The 20510-nt window shown below is 42.0% G+C and overlaps 1 protein-coding gene across 1 annotated transcript in view; it reads left to right on the top strand.

Annotated features, from left to right (window-relative positions):
* The window catches only part of LOC124593804 (sodium/hydrogen exchanger 9B2-like), a gene marked incomplete at its 5' end in the record, with an annotated part of 113445 nt that overhangs the window by 30698 nt on the left and 62237 nt on the right, over positions 1 to 20510 (top strand). The gene's annotated exons all lie outside the window — the stretch shown is intronic.

Genomic DNA, 20510 nt, shown 5'->3' with positions numbered 1-20510 from the left:
GTGGGACGAACGACGAACGTTTCCGTTAGGACAGTGCACCGAAATTTGGCGTTAATGGGCTATGGAAGCAGACGACCGACGTGAGTGCCTTTGCCGACAGCACATCACCCGTAGGCTCGTTACCACACCAGGCGGACCCTAAATGGCTGGAAAACTGTGGTCTGGTCACATGAGTCCCGATTTCAGTTGGTAAGGGCGGATTCGATCCGCGCGTGTCAAGGACTAAGTGACAGATCTGAATGGCTCGAGTCTGCTAATCCGCGAAGTGCTCATGACATCTTACACAATGAACGATGAAATGGCTTTAAAGTAGCCACCGTCAGATTTACAATTGACTGATAGCCTGTACACCTGAACGACTTACATGCTATGCAGAAATCGTCGTATCTCCTCGAGGTGACTTCTGAAATCCCGCCGAATGAGGTCATGCAGCTGGAAAGCTTGCAGTTCACTTTTGGGAGGGATGCGTCACAAATCCCTGTTGACCATTTGATTTATTTTACCCAAGTTTTAACTACGTCACATCAGATGACATCGTAACTTGAGCTTCCAAGCAATAAAAGGCCTCTAATCATTCAGATTTTTCGTCGAAACTGATGGTTTGCAAGTTTTCAGATTTACACTCGAGTTGTCATTCAAGGAAATGTGGGGACTGTTTCTGTTAGTCATCCCTGTTAAGATGAAACTACACTTCTCTTCTCATGTGCTCTGTGCCCACAATTTAACATTTTAATCCGTAAAACCGATTATCTATATAAGAATTGAATGACTGGTAGAAGTCGACCAGAGGAGAAGATCAGTTTGAGTTCCAGAGAAATTTAGAAACGTTGCAGGCTGTAGCGACCCTGCGACTTATCTTAGAAGAAAGCTTGAAGAAATACAAAACCAGCACTTAGAGCTTTTGTAAACTTAGAAATACTTTTGACCATTCTGATTGAAAAACACTCTTCGAAACTCTGAAAGTATCAGGGATAAAATACAGGGAGGGAAAATTTATCTAAACCTTGTACACAAACCAGACAGCAGTTATAAGAATCAAATAACATGGAAGGGAAGCAGCTATGGAAAGTAAGACAGAGTTGAGAACTGTGTCCCAAGTTACTCAATTTGTGCATTGACCAAGCAGGAAAGGAAATTAAGGAGAAATTTGGAAAGGGGTTAGAAATTCTAGCAAAATAAATATAAACACTGAGGTTTGCCGATGACATTCTGCTCGTGTCAGACACGTCAAATGATTTGAAAGAGTATTTGAACGGAATGGATAGTGATTGAAAAGAGCTTATAAGATGAATATCAAGAAAAATAAAGCAAGGGTAATGGACAGCAGACACAAGAAATCAGACGATGATGGGGGAATTAGATTCCGAAATGATACACTATAAGTAGAAGACGAGTTTTCCTCTTTGGGCAGCAAAAAATTGAATGTGTCACAAGCAAAGAAGATATAAAATTCAGCCTGTTACTAAAAGCTTTTCTGAAAATATAGTCATTTTAACATCTAACGTAAGTGTTAAGAAGTCTCTTCTGAAAGTACTTGTATGGAATGTAACCTTGTATGGAAGTGAAGTAAAAAATGGCGTAGAAGCTTTTGCAAAGCTGAATTTTAGTTAGGTGGTTCGAATGATCAATAAAGAGGTCCCGAATCGGGTCCAAGAGAAAAGATCTTTGTGACATCAGTTGACTAAAAGAAGCTATAGGTTGATTGGATCCATCTTGAGTTATCACGGAATAATTAGTTTATGGAAATAATTAATTTATGGAAATAACGGAAAACCGAGACCTGGATATCCGAATGGGGATTTGAAGCATCATCTTCTCGAATACGAGTCCAGTGCTTTCTCAGTAGGCCACCTCGCTCAGTTGTATTTCTGGCTGTTTACTCTTACCGGTGAAGCTTACGTTCTTGAGAAGTAGCTTCTAGTAGCGACGCTTTCTTTTCATGGAAAAATTTTAACTCTCATACTTTTGTGTGAGCGACAGTTAATGGGAGGGGTGAGTGCAAGTGTTAGTGGCGGTGGTAGAAGAAAAGAATTACTGAGCCTCTTATTTCATTTACTGGCGCTGGCAGCTGGCATCAAGGAAGAAACTCAATTCACTACAGAGAGTGCTCAGCGACATTAACTGGCAGCTCACTTGTAATCAAAAACGCAAGGATATACGCATGGTGGTTAACGTTATTGTGTGAGTGATACATGATGTATATTTGTTATTCAACGTGTATCGTTGAATGGAAATGTTACACGGTGATTCACTGATCGCAATTCGTCACATTTTCCATTTATTCACATGGTCGGTGTACATTCGCTAAAGATTAAATATTTTTATTTAAGTCCATTTTCCTAATGGGGGAAGACTTACCACACCATGTGACTGGGATGTCTTTTTCCTTCAGTTTTTACTTGCCATAGCACATTCTTGATGTAGGTTTATGTACGATTCTTGTTGCTTTTTTGGCGTCATTATAACTTTTCTTCTTCTTAATCTCATTTACTGTATTTCTTTATTTCTGTCACGAAAATCTCAGGAAGAAGTTAAGGAATAAAATTTAGTGTAATCATGAGAAGCAAATTTCTTGTCTTCTTGCGATTCCATTATCATGAGGCAGACTTAATGTCTGTGCACAGACTCAGCAACTTTTGGACATTACAAAAGGTTATTTATTTCAGTCAGTGTTGGGATTTAGAAAAGTTGATTATATATTTCGGTCGTTATCGGGCATCTTCAGAGCTATAAAAAAAGGGGGACAAAAATTGCAAATATAAAGAACCAAGCTCTCCTGTTTAATAAAATAAAGCCAATAGCGTGAAGCGTTATGTAAACATATTTTTAATGTTTTTATTTCGTATTTTTCTGAATTGTTTTTTAATCTTTTTGTCACCTTTCCTGCATAAAAGTGCCTTCATGTAACATATACTAGCTAAAGGCAACTTCATGTGCATACTCTTACAGTTTTCCTCCCCGCCCCCAACTTTGCATCTATGGTCCACCGAGATGCCTATACACGCTATATTTCTGGATATTAACCACAGGTATTTTAATGTGAGGCAGCCACATATGGCGACGAAGTTGATGCCTTATACTACAACAAAGCTGGAAAGGTGCGTTTATGTGTATACATGTAAACGCTCCCAACGATTGTATAAATTTAATCGAATAACGGACAAGAAACACTGCGCGAAATAACCTCACAAATCGAAGTGGTGCGTACGACGACCGTATCTGTTAGGACAAAGCGGCGAAATTTGGCGTTTATGGGCTATGGCAGCAAACGACCGACGCGAGTGCCTTTGTTAGCAATTCGATATCGCCTGCATCGCCTCTCCTCGGTTGGACCCTAGACGACTGGAAACTCGTAGATGAGTCTCGGTTTCAGTTGTCAAGAATTGATGCTAGTGTTCAAATGCGGCGCAGACCCCACGAAGCCATGAACCCAAGTTGTGAACAACGCACTGCGCAAGCTGGTGGTGTCTCCATAACGGTGTGGGCTGTGTTTGCGTGGAATGGACTGGGTCCTCTGGTCCAACTGAACCGATCATTGACTGGAAATGGTTATCCATGGACTTCATGTTCACAAATAATGTCAGAATTTTTATGAATGACAATGTGCCGTGTCATCAGGCCACAATAGTTCGCGATTAGTTTGAGAATATTCTTGGTAATTCGAGAAAATTGTTTATCCATCCAGATCGCCCAAAATGAGTCCCATCGAACATTTTTGGGACGTAATCGAGAGGTTAGTTGGTGCACAAAATCCTGCACAGGCAACACTTTCGCTGTTATGGACGGCTATACAGGTAGCATGGCTCAGTATTTCTGTAGGAGACTTCCAGCGACTTGTTGAGTCCATACCACGTCGAGTTGCTGTACCACGGCGGGCAAAAGAAGGTCCGACACGATATTAGGAGATATTCCATGACATTTGTCGCCACAGTGTAATATCAGTCATAGATTTCAGTACCCGATTTGCTCAAGATGGTAGTACCGTTATATGTTATGATTTCATACAACCAGCAGCAGTTGAAATAACGCATGTCTATCCTGTGGTAAATAGATCGTCAGATGACGATCCACAGTTAGGCACATTACGTAACTTGGCTCAATTGCACAGTTCAGAAATACACAAAGAATACAATGAGACTGAGGCATACTTTAATTGGCATTTTGTCTAGTCACCACTCATAATATAGATTCCCAAATGTACACCTACCGTAGATATACTTATCTTGTGTGCTCTTTCAGTTTTTTAAATAACAAATAAATATTTCGAATAATCTTCGTTTATTATTATTATGCTCATGAACAACATGAGACCAACGCACTGAACGAAAGAACTATGTGGCTGCTTCAGTGACTCGGTGTTTTCACCGTCACCCTAGAGAAAAACAATGCAGTGCTCTCTTGGAAACACATGCACATCTGTCGTCTGCTGAGTCACACACCACCAGAACCGCTCACCAATGCGATACTGGAAGATAAAGAAAAAAATTCAGTTGAGTCTGCTGCTTTTATTACAGTGGCTACAGGTGTGACTCCCAAGGAATCAGACAAGCCGTACGTCAGAATTACGCTGTGTCTTGTGACTCAAGTTTTGGAAATTTGTGGTAAGGTCTTATGGGACCAAACTACTTAGGTCATCGGTCCCTAAGCCTGCACACTACTTAACCTAACTTAAACTTACGCTATGGACAGCACACACGCACCCATGCCCGAGGGAGGACTCGAACCTCCGACGGGGGAGCCGCACGACCGTGACAAGGCGCCCAGACCGCGCGGCTACCGCGCGCGCCTCAAATTAAGTATCATGTAAATTTAAGTTACGTAGATGCTAATAATACAGATAGATCAGTGCATGCAAATGGCACTGGGAAACTCCCACAAAACATAGGTTCTAGTAGCGTGCAATTTGTTTTATAATGACATGACTGAACTGCGTTGAAAGGAGTGGAAATGGCAAAAGACATACAAAACCAGAAATCATTAGAAAAATGCCAAAATTAATATCTAAAGGAATACTATCATGGTGTGCATCAAACGATTCGATTTGAACATGGTCTTATAAAACTGCGATCACATTTCGGCTAATCAAATTCTTATGTAAGCTATTGACATGTCCTTATCGATCTTATAACTAATAAATAGTAATTAAAATGTCGTATTTTAAGCGAAACGAGTTCTTGGAAGCGCCTATTTCTATGTAAATGCATTAATTGCTTGGTTAACAGAATAACCATTTTTAATATATGCTTTCCACGATACTTGAAATATAATCTGAAACTAGGACCAGGATTTAATTCTAGGTATTATGCACTAGAAAGACGAGAAGGCTATCATAAATTACAGCTATAAAAGCAGCAGTACTAAAATTACAAAAATCATTGTTATTACACGGACAGTGATGAACGCGGAGCTCGTACTGAGGCGTTCAGACAGTCGTTTTCCCCTCGCGCGATCCGCGAGTGGAACAGAGGGGGGAAATATGACTTTGGCGCGAACTGTGCCCTTTGCCACACACCGCTTGGTGGCTAGCGGGATACATATGTAGATATAGATGATGTAGACTCAGCAATAGAGAGGCTGAAGACAACGTCCCATCGAGCCCCTGTGGTTCACGGTCACCTCTCACTTTGTACTCTATGTCCTCTGAACCGTCGTAATAACCAAGAGCAGAGGTCTGCACGCCACATTTAAGCCGCGCTCACTTGTTTTGTCATCCTCCCCAATCGTTTTGTGAGAAACCCTTTTTATCACATCTCAACACATTTTGCTCTTGCATGTCTCTGTGATACAAATATACAAACGTATGTTACGTATTATACAGAACGTGATCACAATTAACCTACATACTATTTGAACTATGTTTTCACATGCAGGGCTGTCAGAAACAGTCTGAAATGCTTGTAAGTACAGATTCTCCTGAGAAATAGTTGTTATGAAAAAAATTCGATAGGTGACACCGTTATTTAGAATTGAAGTTCGTTAATCAGGCCGCTGCGTACGCAGATACAAGCGGCCGCCCGATACAATTCGTATCAGTTGTTCTCATGGTTGATAGCACTCGAGATTGATCAGCCTTTGGCTCGGGTTCGATCCTTACTGTCTTATGTCCAATTTTTGTATCGCTCTCTCGTTCCGTATTAGGAAACCCAATGAAAAACACGTTTCACGACACCGTCTCTGGCGGATCGCTTTAATTTGCCTGCGCGGCGGCCTGATTGGCCAACTGCAATGTTACCTGACTCAGAAACGGCGCAATGTATCGATTTTTTTTAAACAGTTTTTTCTCAGTACACCCTACCCTGCAGCATCCTTAAAGACTTTTCAGACTGCTTCTGACCACACTGTACACACTGCTGACCATTAAAATCACACCATGAAGGCGGCATGCAGCAAACATCGAAGTGGCATGATATAAAATACATGCTTCGACATGCTAGCGATTAGCGTTTCAGTGTAACCGCCTGAAGTGAGAAGAAGTACTGCAGCTTACATTCTATGTATTGGAAAGATTGGTCTGAGAGTTTCTCATTCGTAAATCACATTTGAATGTTAGTAGATTGTGAGAAAATCGTGTGAGGAAGAGAAACGGCTACCAGCACTAGTCGGAATTTGGCTTTGGGAGGAAAGTAGCCTATTTAGAATATTGCAATATTACTGATCGCGTTGATCGCGATCCCACAACTGATGTACGAATGTGGAATCTATGGACTCAGGACGGCCGTATTCAACGTTGTGCTGTATCTCAACGGTCCCTTTTACGGCTAGTGCCGGAGAGAACAGATATATTGGTCGCTCGGTGGTTCAAGATCGTACAGATACGTCACACACATGGAGTCATGAAATGGGCCAGTCTGCAACAAGACAAACGGAACAGATGACGCGACTGGAGCACCATAGGATGTCAGCACGGCGACCATTGTTGCAGCTTCCTGTGTCGCGACAGCAGAGAGGGGTGCGTCGATGGTAGGTGTTGTGTCTAGACAAGACAGCCTAGACACAATGAGAGGAAGCCGAAAGGCACGCGCTTAAACTCACGCAGGCTGGCGTGAGGTCTGAAACAGGATACGTAATGAATGCTATAAAGAAAAGTACGTAGCTTCTGGAATACTTAACTTTAATCCACATTTGTAGAACATCGCTCTTGATGATACATTAATAGAATCTTAATATCAATTGAATACGGCGCCTTGCTAGGTCGTAGCAAATGTAGCTGAAGGCTATGCTAACTATCGTCCCGGCAAATGAGAGCGTAGTTGTCAGTGAACCATTGCTATGAACATCGGCTGTACAACTGGGGCGAGTGCCAGGACGTCTCTCTAGACCTGCCGTGTGGTGGCGCTCGGTCTGCAATTACTGACAGTGGCGACACGCGGGTCCGGCGTATACTAATGGACCGCGGCCGATTTAAAGGCTACCACCTAGCAAGTGTGGTGTCTGGCGGTGACACCACAGTAGGGGTGGCACCAAGCTGTCTTTCTAAGACGTTCTGCGTGTTTTTATTTATTTATTTACACGTCAAGTTCCGTAGGACCAAACTGAGGAGCAAATCTCCAAGGTCATGGAACGTGTCAGTACATGAAATTACAACATAAAAGTAATAACAGATAAAAATAAATGTTTATGAACGCGAAAAAAGTCAGTCCATACGTTTAAGTAAACGCAATCAACAATACAATAAGAATCAGCTTAATTTTTCAAGGAACTCCTCGACAGAGGAGTGACCCATGAGGAAACTCTTCAGTTTCGATTTGAAAGCGCGTGGATTACTGCTAAGATTTTTGAATTTGTGTAGTAGCTTATTGAAAATGGATGCAGCAGTATACTCCACGCCTTTTTGCACAAGAGTTAAGGAAGTGCGATCCAAATGCAGGTTTGATTTCTGCCGAGTATTTACCGAGTGAAAGCTGCTTATTCTTGGGAATAAGCTAATATTGTTAACAAGAAATGACAGTAAGGAATATGTATATTGAGAGGCCAATGTCAAAATAACCAGGGGGTCGATAAGAGGTTCGTGAACTTACACCACTTATTGGCCGAACCGCCAGTTTCTGAGCCAAAAATATTGTTTTAGAATGGGAAGAGTTGCCCCGAAATACAATACCGTAGGACATAAGCGAATGCAAATAAGGAAAGTAGACTATTTTTCGTGTGGAACGATCACTAACTGCTGATATCGTTCGAATGGTAAAAATGGCAGTATTAAGTCTTTGAACAAGATCCTGAACGTGGGCTTTCCACGACAGCTTATTATCTATCTGAACACCTAGAAACTTGAACTGTTCACTTTCACTAATCATATGCCCGTTCTGTGAAATTAAAACGTCAGGTTTTCTTAAATTGTGTGTTAGAAACTGTAAAAACGTAGTCTTACTGTGATTTAGCGATAGTTTATTTTATACAGGCCATGAAGTTAGGTCATGTACTGCACTATTTGAAACCGAGCCAATGTTGCACGCCGGCCGGAGTGGCCGTGCGGTTCTGGGCGCTACAGTCTGGAGCCGAGCGACCACTACGGTCGCAGGTTCGAATCCTGCCTCGGGCATGGATGTGTGTGATGTCCTTAGGTTAGTTAGGTTTAATTAGTTCTAAGTTCTAGGCGACTGATGACCTCAGAAGTTCAGTCGCATAGTGCTCAGAGCCATTTGAACCAATGTTGCACACAACATCCTTTACTACCGAGCAAACAGCAAACAGAAATATTTTAGAGTTACCCCTAATACTAGACGGCATATCATTTAAATAAATAAGGAACAGGAGTGGCCCTAACACTGATCCCCCACTTGACAAAATACCCCACTCAGACCCCACATCACAGCCGTTATCAACATCGTGAATGATGACCTTTTGCTGCCTGTTGCTAAAGTAAGAGGTGAACCAATTGTGAGCTACTCCCCGTATTCCATAATTGTCCAACTTCTGGCGCAATATTTTGTGATCAACACAATAAAATGCCTTAGTTAAATCAAAAAACATGCCAAGCGTTCGAAACCTTTTGTTTAGCTCATCCAGTACCTCACAGAGAAAAGAGAATATAGCATTTTCAGTTGTTAAACGACTTCTGAAGCCGAACAGTACATTTGACAGCAAATCGTGTGATATAAAATGATCAATTATCCTTACATACACAGCCTTTTCAATAACTTTTGCAACCACTGATAGCATAGAAATAGGCCTAAATTATATCCATTATCCCTTTTTCGCTTTTTGTAAAGCGGTTTTACTACTGAGTACTTTAATCGCTCAGGAAACTGACCATTCCTAAAGGAAAAATTACAAATGTGGCTAAATACAGGGCTAACATGTGCAGCACAGTACTTTAATATTCTACTAGACACTCCATCATAACCGTGAGAGTCCTTAGTCTTCAGTGATTTAATTATTGACCCAATCTCCCTCTTGTCTGTATCATGGAGGAGTATATCAGACATCAATCTCGAAAAGAAATCTGCCAAAAAAGTTATATGATTTCCTGCAGAAACTAAATTTTTATTTAGTTTACTAGAAATGCTCAGAAAAAGATTCCTAAATACTGTACATATAGCTGATTTATCAGTAACAGAAATATTTTTACTGTGAACTGACTTTATATCGTCGACCTTGTGCTGCTGACCAGACACTGCCTTCACAACTGACAATATGGTTTTAATTTTATCCTGTGAATTGACTATTATATTTGCGTACCACATACTCTTTGCCTTCTTAATAACATTTTTAATCACCTTACAATACTGTTTGTAATGGGCTACTGCATCTTGATTGCGACTACTTCTAACATTTTGATATAATTCCCGCTTTGTTCAACAACATACCCTTATCCCACTAATCAGCCACCCGTGCTGCCCATTACTGCTAGTATCCCGTTTAGAGCGTTCTAATGGAAAGCAACTCTCAAAGAGCATGAGAAATGTGTTAAGGAAAGTATTGTATTTATCATCTATGTTATCGGCACTATAAACATCCTGCCACTCTTGTTCCTTGACAAGGTTTAAAAAACTCTCTATTGCTGTTGGATAACTTTCCTACATAGTTTGTAATTAAATATCACATTGGTTTGAGTATACAAGCCTTTTAGTGTTACAATTTGTGCATCATGGTCTGAAAGGCCATTCACGCATTTACTAACAGAATGCCCATCTAGTAATGGAGAATGAATAAAAATTTTTTCTATGGCTGTGCTACTGCTCCCCTGCGCCTTAGTTGGAAAAAACACAGTCTGCAACAGATCATATGAATTTAGGAGATCTACCAACATCCTTTTCTTGCACCATCATATACAAAATTAATATTGAAGTCACCACATATAACTAATTTCTGGTACTTCCTACAAAGTGAATCAAGAACCCTCTCTAACTTGAGCAGAAATGCTCTGAAGTCGGAGTTAGGGGACCTATAAACAACAACAATTAGAAGTTTAGTTTCACTTAATTCGACTGCCCCTTCACAACATTCAAAGATCTGTTCAGTGCAGTGTCGTGATAGTCTATGGACTCAAATGGAATACTGGTTTTTACGTACAAAGCCACTCCCCCACCCCGCTAAGAAACTCCTTGAGAAACACCGACACGATGGATGTTTCCGCGTGTGGAGGCTCCGAGAAGAACGAACATTGCCAGATTGCATTCGCCATCGGCGCATTGGCCCAAAACCTGGCTTGATGGTATCTGCGCCGCGGGGTACACCACAGTATCACCACTGGTTCGCATTGCCGGTAATTTGGACACTATCTGGAACGGGTAAGGCCGGTTGTTGCGTCCTATCTTTGTGGTCTCTGTGATCTTATAAGCCCGCATCTCGTGGTCGTGCGGTAGCGTTCTCGCTTCCCACGCCCGGGTTCCCGGGTTCGATTCCCGGCGGGGTCAGGGATTTTCTCTGCCTCGTGATGGCTGGGTGTTGTGTGCTGTCCTTAGGTTAGTTAGGTTTAAGTAGTTCTAAGTTCTAGGGGACTTATGACCACAGCAGTTGAGTCCCATAGTGCTCAGAGCCATTTGAACCATTTTTTTGATCTTATAAGAAGATAACGCAAGACAGCATGTTGTGCGTCCTGCCTCGACTTGTCTCCATGTGGACGGTGCTCTATACTGTTGTTGTGGTCAGGACGTTCTCCAGATCTCTGATCCACTGAAAACATCTGGGCATAGGCTGCCGACATATTGGCACGCCACCATTAGCTCAGCCAGAGCGATGAATGAGTTAGATACTGGAGTTGGAGAGGAGAGTTGAAGCAGAAAAGACTTACGTGGCAGAATCTGTGACCCAAGACCAGTACGACTCAATTCCCAGCCGGGTTATAGAGAGTGTTGCCGCCAGAGGTGACAGCTCTGAGCACTAAGTTCTCCCCCTCAAATAACCTATAAAATTTAATCGTGTATTCTTCAAACTAAGCCTTACACACGCTGCTAATAAAATTTCGTTGTGTTCTCTCCCTTCTTTTTATGTTCAACAGTGTAATTCACATATAAAAAATGTGTGAATGTAGGTCGTGTAAACGTAGGTCGTGAAGAAAGGAGAAAAAACGACAGTATATAATACACCTGTGGTTGGGCCACTGGTCTCTGTACTACCTGGATGGAGACTTCTGGTCTTGGAAAATACAGTCTCCATATGGCTGCAATGTCCACCATATTGCAGACAGGCAAAAGCAGCGATCAGTTCGTACATGGCTATATTTTTGGTTATAACCTTTATGACATTGATTCCAACAGTATCATAAGCTGAGAACAATCGTACTTTCACAGGATTCTAATAATTTTTAGATGACCTCCGAATAACCAGAATAATTCCTTCCTTACCATGAAATAACAATGTTTCGCAATAACCCTCCTCGTTTCGCTCCTGTCAATGATAACCAATATTTATGACTAACAGTTTAAATTAAAACGGTGAAGGGGCATTTACTGTGTATAATCGGGGAAAAACTTGACAAGCACTTACAGTACTATCTGAAAATCCATCTCTGTTATCAAAATAGGCCAAATGCCGTACCCAGATGGGCAAGTTCTCTTTCTGAGGTCAGTATCCGCAGTATCCTATCGAGAGAAATGCATAGCCACATTTACAGTAACGTGTCGCTGTGACAAATGCCATGAAGACATCCAGAGCTTTTGGGTTCTGACAGTAACTGTGTCGAGAGAAATCCATTGTCATATTTACATTAAAGTGTCGCTATGACAAATGACGCTATAGTGCTGATAATGGCCTTTAATAACTGTGTCTTCAGTCTGTTCTGAGTTTTGTACTCGGCCTCATAGCTAACCGGTATCATCGAGTCAGAAGACTAACTGGCGTTCTTCTTTCTCTTGCGCCTTTGACCCGCATCGACGCAGAGCCGGCAACGTTATTAAGGAAGAACGACAGAATGACGGATGAAAATGTTGCTCAGTTTCAAGATTTTTTTCTCCGTACTGGAATGTAGTAGACAAATGGGGTTTGCTGCAATGAATAAAGCATACATTGAAGTAGTTTGTTATTGAAAAAAATTAATATCTTCACTGTGTGATTGGGAGTTTCCTGAGGCAGCTCTGAAAGGAGGTAGATCGACGGTTGTAGCTGTAATTCCGGTTGAGGTTACTTGAAACATGACATTAACATATCACCCTGATCCTTACAGATCTAACTTTAGTTCATCGTAGTGATTTGCAAAAAAAATTGTTTCGGGAAATTATAGTTATCTTAAAAAATGGCTATTTTTGGAACCCTCTTTTTGGCCTAAAAATACGAAATATTAACATTAAAGAAACGGCTACGATGAACTGAAGAGAATTCAATTTGCTTCAAGGGAAATCAGAAAACAGTGAAATCGAATGAAAATTGTAGCGTGGGCGACAACCAACTATGCTGAAAAACATGGTTTTAAGAAAAACGCGTATAAAGTTTGACAAGTATTTATCATATAAAAATGGGCAAAGCTTGAAACTTACGGGATATCATCGATGCCTGGTCCGTAATAACTATCGCCCCGGCTAGTGAATGGCCGTTTTCTGCTACTCTGAAGTGATAAGCCCGTCATTTTCGTCCTCAAAGCCCTTTTCGTCGCCGAGCATGTCGCCGCTGGCGTCTCTATCTTCACAGAATCGGCGCATTTCATCGCCTATTTCGATTTGAAGAGCATGCCACGTGCATTAATGCAGTACTGCCTACATTGAATAGACATAAGGCGAAATTTGAAGCAACGTTGACAATTTCGCCTCGATTGGATGTTATATTTGCAGCTTATCTCGAAATGAGACTACTGAAACTTTCGTTCACATTTTGAGTAAATCGCACAAACAACGCTCCAGATAATCAGGTTCACTCAAATCGGTATGAATAGGGGTGATGCCATCGATAACGATCTGTGGCAACAGGTGCCCTAACGCCGAGGCGTGCTGTGCACACTCGGCTTCAAACGCTCATAGAATCGTTAATTTTTGAACTTAGCATATAATGCTTTGGGGAATAATTCTTCAATTTATATACATTCGAATTCCTTAATAAAATAAATTTCGAGTTTAGTTCAATCGTCATCCTCTCGTTCCCCCTTATTGGATGTAGCTTGGTTAATGTAAGGGGTGGCCGGATGCCCTTCTTGTCGCCACCCAATAATCCCCCGGGACAGAAAACGTTTACCACAACCGTCTACGTGTAGTGCTATTTATGTGAATGTGAGAGAAAGTTCTCAAAATGTTTGCGAATCGTGTAACGAAGGCAGGCTTGTGTAGCAGCCCGGTGTTAGCCTAGCGGTACATAGGAGGAACCACATCCACGTGGACTGTTACACCGGCCCTCGTCTTTAACACGCCAGGCGGATTCGATCCGGAACTGGTGATGATGTTTGGTTTGTGGGGCGCTCAACTGCACGGTCATCAGCGCCCGTACAAAGTACCAATTTTTACACAATGTAAATTTTTTCAAAATCTAGCCACTGTCACGAATGATGATGATGATGAGGAGGAGGAGGAGGAGGAGAACAACACAAACTTCCAGTCTCCGGTCAGAGAAAATCCCCAACCCGGCCTGGAATCGATCCCGAAACCCCGTGATCCAGAGGCAGCTCCGGGGCTGGTGCATCTCCCCCTCCTGGAATGGACGCTTTAACACGCATGGGTATCCGGACGGATAAAAGACCAACTGGCCTTGTATTAATACTTAGGTGTCAGATCTGAATGGCCGTAGTCATCTAATCCGCGAAGTGCACATGACATCTTACACAGTGACCGATGAAAAGACTTCAAAATAGCCGTGGTCAGATTTACACTTGACTGATAGCCTGTACTTCTGAAGGACTTAAATGCTACGGAGAAATCGTGATATCTCCTCGATGTGACTTCGACATTTCGCCGAATGAGGTCATGCGGCTGGAAAACATGCAATTCTGTTTTGGGAGGGATGCGTCACAAATCCACGTCGACGATATGATTTATTACACTTACGTTTTCCCTACGTCACTTCAGCCGATATCGTAATTTGAGCTTTCAAGCAATATAAGAGCTGTGATCCATCAGGTTTTGTCGTCCTAGTTGATGGCTTACAAGGTTTAATATGTGCGGCCGAATTGTCATTCAAAGCAATGTGAGGACTGTTTCTGTCAATCAGCCTTGTTCAGATGAAATTACGTACCGCATCTCATGTACTCTGTACCCATAATTTCACGTTTTAATCCGTAAAACCTATTATCTACAGAAGAACTGAATAATTGGAAGAAACCGACCAGGCCAGAAAATTAGTTTGGGTTCCAGAGAAATTTAGAAACATGGGAGGCTATATCGACCCTACGACTTATCTTAGATCGAAGACTGAAGAAAGACAAACGAGCACTTAGAGCGTTTGTAAATTTAGAAAATAGTTTTACAGTACTGATTGAAAAACATTCTTCGAAGCTCTGAAGGTATCAGGGATAAAATACAGAGAGCGAATGTTTATTTACAACTTGTACAAAAACCAGACATCAATTATGAGAGTCAAAGAACACGATACGGAAACAGCAATGAAGAGTGAGTCAGAGTTGAGAACTGTGCCCCCTATTAATCAATTCGTGCAACGAGGAACCAGGAGAAATTTGGAAAGGGGTTAGAAATTCAAGGAAAATAAATATAAACACTGAGGTTTGGCAATGACATTGCGCTTGTGTTATCAAGGCACGGGGCTTGGAAGATTATTTGAACGGAGTGCATAGTGCATTGAAAAGAGCTGATAAGATGGATATCAAGGAAAGTGAAGCAAGGGTAATGGAAAGCAAACACATTAAATCAGGCGATGGAGGGGACGGGGGAATTATACTGGGAAATGGTACACTTAAAGTAGAAGACGAGCTTCCTATTTGGGCAGCAAAACAACTGAATGTGTCACAAGCAAAGAAGGTATAAAATTTGGCCCGTTAGTAACAGGAAAAGCTTTCCTGAAAAGATAAAATCGTTAACATCCAACTTAAGTGTTACGAAGTATCTTCTGGAAGTACTTGTATGGACTGTAACCTTGTGTAGAAGTGAAATGAAAACGAGCATAGAAACTTTTGCAATCTGGTATTACAGACGAAAGTTGAATTTTAGATTGGCGGATCGGATAGTTAATCATGAGCTACTGAATCTAGTCCGAGAGAAAAGGTCTTTGTGACGTAATGTGACTTAAAGAGGAATATGTTGATAGGATCCATCTTGAGTTATTGAGATATAATTAATGTCGTATTAGAAGGATATTTGGTATTTAAGATGGTGAAATATGGGGAAGGAACTTCCGGCCATTCACCTTAAGCAATTTATGGAAATAATGGAAAATCTAAATCTGAATGTCCAAATGGGTTTTAACCACCATCCTCCTGAATACGTGTCTAGTGCCTTCTCAGTGTGCCATGTCGCTCGGCTGTATTTTTGTCTGTGTAATGTTACCTGTGAGGGATACATTCCTGCGAAGTAGTGTCTAGTAACGAAGTCTTCTTTTCGTTGTGAAATTTCAACTCTTATACATTTGTGTGAGTGAGAGAGAGTAAGGGAGGAGAATGGATTCAAGTATTAGTGGCGATGATAGAGGAACAACATTACTAAGCCTCTCAGTTTATTCACTGGTGCTGCCATCAAGGCAGAGACTCAGTTCGCCGCAGACAGTCATCAAGATACTAATGAACTGGCAGCTCATTTGCCATCAAAAGGGCAAGGATGAACCCGTGGTGGTTTTTGTTATTGTGTGAGTCATCTTATATTTATTATTCAGCATACACTGAAGAGCCAAAGAAACTGGTGCACCTGCCTAAAATATCATAAGGCCCTTGTGAGCACGCAGAAGTGGCGCAACACGACGTGGCATGTACTCGACTAATGTCTGAAGTAGTGTTGGAGGGCACTGACACCATTAATCCTGCAGGGCTGTCCATAAATCCGTAAGAGTACGAGGGGTTGGAGATCTCTTCTGAACAGCACGTTGCAAGGCATTCCAGATTTGCTTAATAATGTTCATGTCTGGGGAGTTTGGTGGCCAGCGGAAGTGTTCAAACTCAGAGGAGTGTTCCTGGAGCCACTCTGTAGCAATTCTGGACGTGTAGGGTGTCGCATTGTCGTGCTGGAATTGCCGAAGTCCGTCGGAATGTCCAATGGACATGAATGGGTGCAAGTGATCAGACAGGATGCTTACATACGTGTCACCCGTCGAGTCGTATCTACACATATCAGGGGTCCCATATCAGCCCAACTGCACACGGCCCACTCCATTACTGAGCCTCCACCACCTTGAACAGTCCCCTACTGACATGCTGGGTCCACCGATTCATGATGTTGTCTCCATGCCCGTACACGTCCATTTGCTTGATACAATTTGAAAAGAGACCCGTCCGACCAGGCAACACGTTTTCAGTCATCAGCAGTGCAATGTCGGTGTTGACGGGCCCAGACGAGGCGTAAAGCTTTTTGTCGTGCGGTCATCAAGGGTACACGATTGGGCCTTCGGCTACGAAAGCCCATATCGATGATGTTTCGTTGATGTTTCACACGCTGATACTTGTTGACGGTCCAGCACTGAAATCTGCAGCAATCTGCGGAAGGGTTGCACTTCTGTCACATCGAACGATTCTCTGCAGTCGTCGTTGGTCCCGATCTTGCAGGATCTTTTTCCGGCCGCAGCGATGCCGGAGATCTAATGTTTTACCGGATTCATGATATGCACGGTACATTCGTGAAATGATCGTACAGAAAATCCCCACTTCATCGCTACATCGGAGATGCTGTGTTCCTGACACTTGCCGATCGCAGCGCCGTATTCTGCCTGTTTAAATATCTCTGCATTTGAATACGCATGCCTGTACCAGTTTCTTTGGCACTTCAGTGTATACCACTGAATGAAAAGGTTCACGGTAATTCACCGATCAGAATTCAGTACATTTTCCATTTACCCACATGGCCGGTGCACATTCGTTAAAGATTAAATATTTTTATTTCAGTCTGTTTTCCTGAATGGGGAAAGACTTACCACGCCAATTATTAACCGTGACTGGGATATCTTTTCCTTCAGTTTTTACTTGCTATATCACATCCCTGATGTGGGTCTGTATACGACTGTGTTGCCTCTTTTGAAGCCATTACAATGTTTCTCCTTCGTCGTATCATTTAGTATATTGCTCAGTTTCTGTCACGAAAATCACAGGAGGAAGTTAAACAATAAATTTTACTGTAGCCGTGCGAAGCAAATTTCTTGTGTTGTCGCGATTGCTTTATTAATCTGTTATATAAGGCATACTTAATATTTGTGTAGAGATGCAGCAACTGTTTGAAAGTTATAGCTGACTATTTATTTCAGTCAGGGTTGGGATTTCAAAAAGGTGATTACACGTTTCGGCCGTTATTGGTCATCTTCAGGTCTACAAAACGTGGAGCAAAAGTTACAAATATGAAGGAAAAGCCAAGCTGTCCTATTCCATAAAAACAGACAGTAGTTTAAAGCATTTGTATATGCACATATGTTTTAAACTATTTTTAGATTTCATATTTTCTGAGTGGTTTCTTTAACATTTGTTGTTAGCCTTCATGGAAAAACGTGCCTCAATGTAACAACACTAGCGAAAGGCAACTTCATGTGCATACCCCTCTCACTTCTTCCCTCACCGCTCCCAGCTTTCCATCTACTCTCTACTGAGATGCCAGGTACCTTTCTGAATGTTTACCACAGGTATTTTAGTGTGCGGCACCCATATATGGCGACGAAATTGACACGTTACACCATAACAAAGCTGAAAAGATATGGTTAACTTTATGTAAGTAAATGATTCCAGCGTTGTATACGTTTAATCTAACAGCAGTACAGCTTGTCCCTCTCTATATATTTGTCACTTTTTCCATTTTTTGTACAAGGGTCAATCAAAAAGTGTCCGTTCGAACGCCGTAAATCCAGAATCGGTATGCCAATCAGGCAAAATCGCCTTGAGCGTTGAGGCAATCATCCCACCGACGCACCAGGTTGAAAATACCCCTTTAGTAAAACATTGTGTCCTGCTGCGTGGAGAAGTCGGTATCTGCCTGATGCACAACCTCGTCCAATAGGAACCGTCGACCCTTCAAGTCCTTTTTTAAGGGTAGCCACATGGGGAGAAATCACGACTATAGGGCGGGTGGTCGAGGGTCTGCCACTTGCGATGCCGTAGCCTCAGCACTGCAACATTTGCAATGTGGGGCGTGTGTTATCATGAAGTAGTGGCATCCCTTGGCACATCATTCCACTACGGTGGTTTTTCGACAGACGTGCTGCCCCACGAACATTCTTCATTCTCCGATGGAAGTCTACCGGTGTTTGTCCTACGGCAGCCAAGAAAAGAATAACAGCACATTCATCCTGTTTGGACATACTTGTCAATAACGTCGCAGTAGTGCACGATTCAGCTGCTGGACGCACGTCGGAAAGATACGAATACCACAGTAATCCCTTGTCTTCATGTGGGTCCTTATGCATCCCGCATCGTAGCATCGTAGTCGCGTTACGTCACATATACGTTGCAACAATGCCCTCAAACGGAAAATTTTTGATCGCCTCTTATAGATTTAAAGACAGCCGATAATGGCTGAAAACACTAATCGCCTGTATTATATCGCAGTTATGACTTAAACATACAATCAGCTTTAATAAAGGATGTATGAAAAAGAATCATCCGATTTTTAAAAAATCACAACTATTATGTTATTTGAAACATATGCTTGAACAAGGTACTGTTGGCAACAGAAAACTCTCGAGTTTTACATGGTTGCAGTATGTGCCCACTTAGGTCTAGTAAAAATGGTGTCGGGACAACAGAAACCGTTTCGTGTTCTACGTTTTCGGTAGCGCAGGTCAGTTATAACTGTTCAGCGTGACTTTCGTACTAGGTATGGAGTGGATCCTCCTACAGCACAGAGCATTAGACGAAAACACGAATAATTCCGAGGAACAGGTCTGACACAGACGTTGAACGTATCTGCCATAGTTTCTTAAGGAGTCCGCAGATATCAATTCGCCATGCAGCTCGACAGCTCAGCATGCCCTCGATATCCGTCTGGCGTGTGTTGCGACGACGTTTACACTTGCAACCATACAACATTCAGCTACTGCAAGTTCTTCGTGAAGGTGACAAGGTGACAAAGACAACGTGTGGAGTTCTGTAATTTCGTTCTTGGCAAAATGGTAATTGACAGTTTTCTACCCCGCTTAGTGTTTAGTGACGATGCAACATTCTATTTAAATGGAAAGGTGGCCGTCATAATGTGAGAATATGGGGTACGGAACAACCACATGAAGTTGTACAACATGAGACGGACTCTCTAAAATTTGACGTGTTTTGTGGAGTTTCACGGGAAAAGGTATACGGTCCATTTTTCTTTGCCAAGAGCACTGTTACAGGAAGCGCATATCTCGATATGCTTGAGAACTTCCTTTTCCCACAGTTGGAGACTGATTGGAACGTCTTCAATTGCCAACAGGACGGGACACCGCCACACTGGCATCTGGAAGTGCAGGAATTTTTAGATCAAACGATTACTGAACGATGGATCGGTAGCACTAGACCAAATCATTTTGCCTTACATTACTGGCCTCCAAGGTCACCGGACCTGACTGTATGTGATTATTTTTTGTGTGTGTTTTTTTTAAAGACTCTGTTTATGCGCCTCCGTTACCAACAACAATGGATGAACTGAGACATTTTATAACAGCAGTTGTGGAAGCTGTAACTCAAAACATGCTCGCTGCAGTCTGGGAACAATTTCAATACCATATTGACATGTGCCGTGTATCTCGAGAGGGGCATATTGAACACCTATGAAGAGGTATAGAACAGGTTTTTGAGTTTCCCATGCATCAAAAAACAAAATTCTTTGTATATATTTAATAGTTTCAAAAATATAGAAGTGCCAAATCGGATGATTCTTTTTGATACACCCTCTATTTTTCTGATTTTATGTTTTGAGTCTGTGTTATATTTCATATTGCTTTTACCCAATGTACTTATAGTAATTTCAAGCTTATTTTTGAATTGTGGAGTTTCAAAAAAGGTTTGCAAGAAAGCTCATTTTGGCGGACAGCAAAGCGAT

Source organism: Schistocerca americana, chromosome 2 (assembly GCF_021461395.2).
Source record: "Schistocerca americana isolate TAMUIC-IGC-003095 chromosome 2, iqSchAmer2.1, whole genome shotgun sequence".
In the NCBI taxonomy this organism is placed as follows: domain Eukaryota; kingdom Metazoa; phylum Arthropoda; class Insecta; order Orthoptera; family Acrididae; genus Schistocerca; species Schistocerca americana.
The sequence above is the reverse complement of the archived record's forward strand: the minus strand, read 5'-3'. Positions and strand labels throughout refer to the sequence as shown.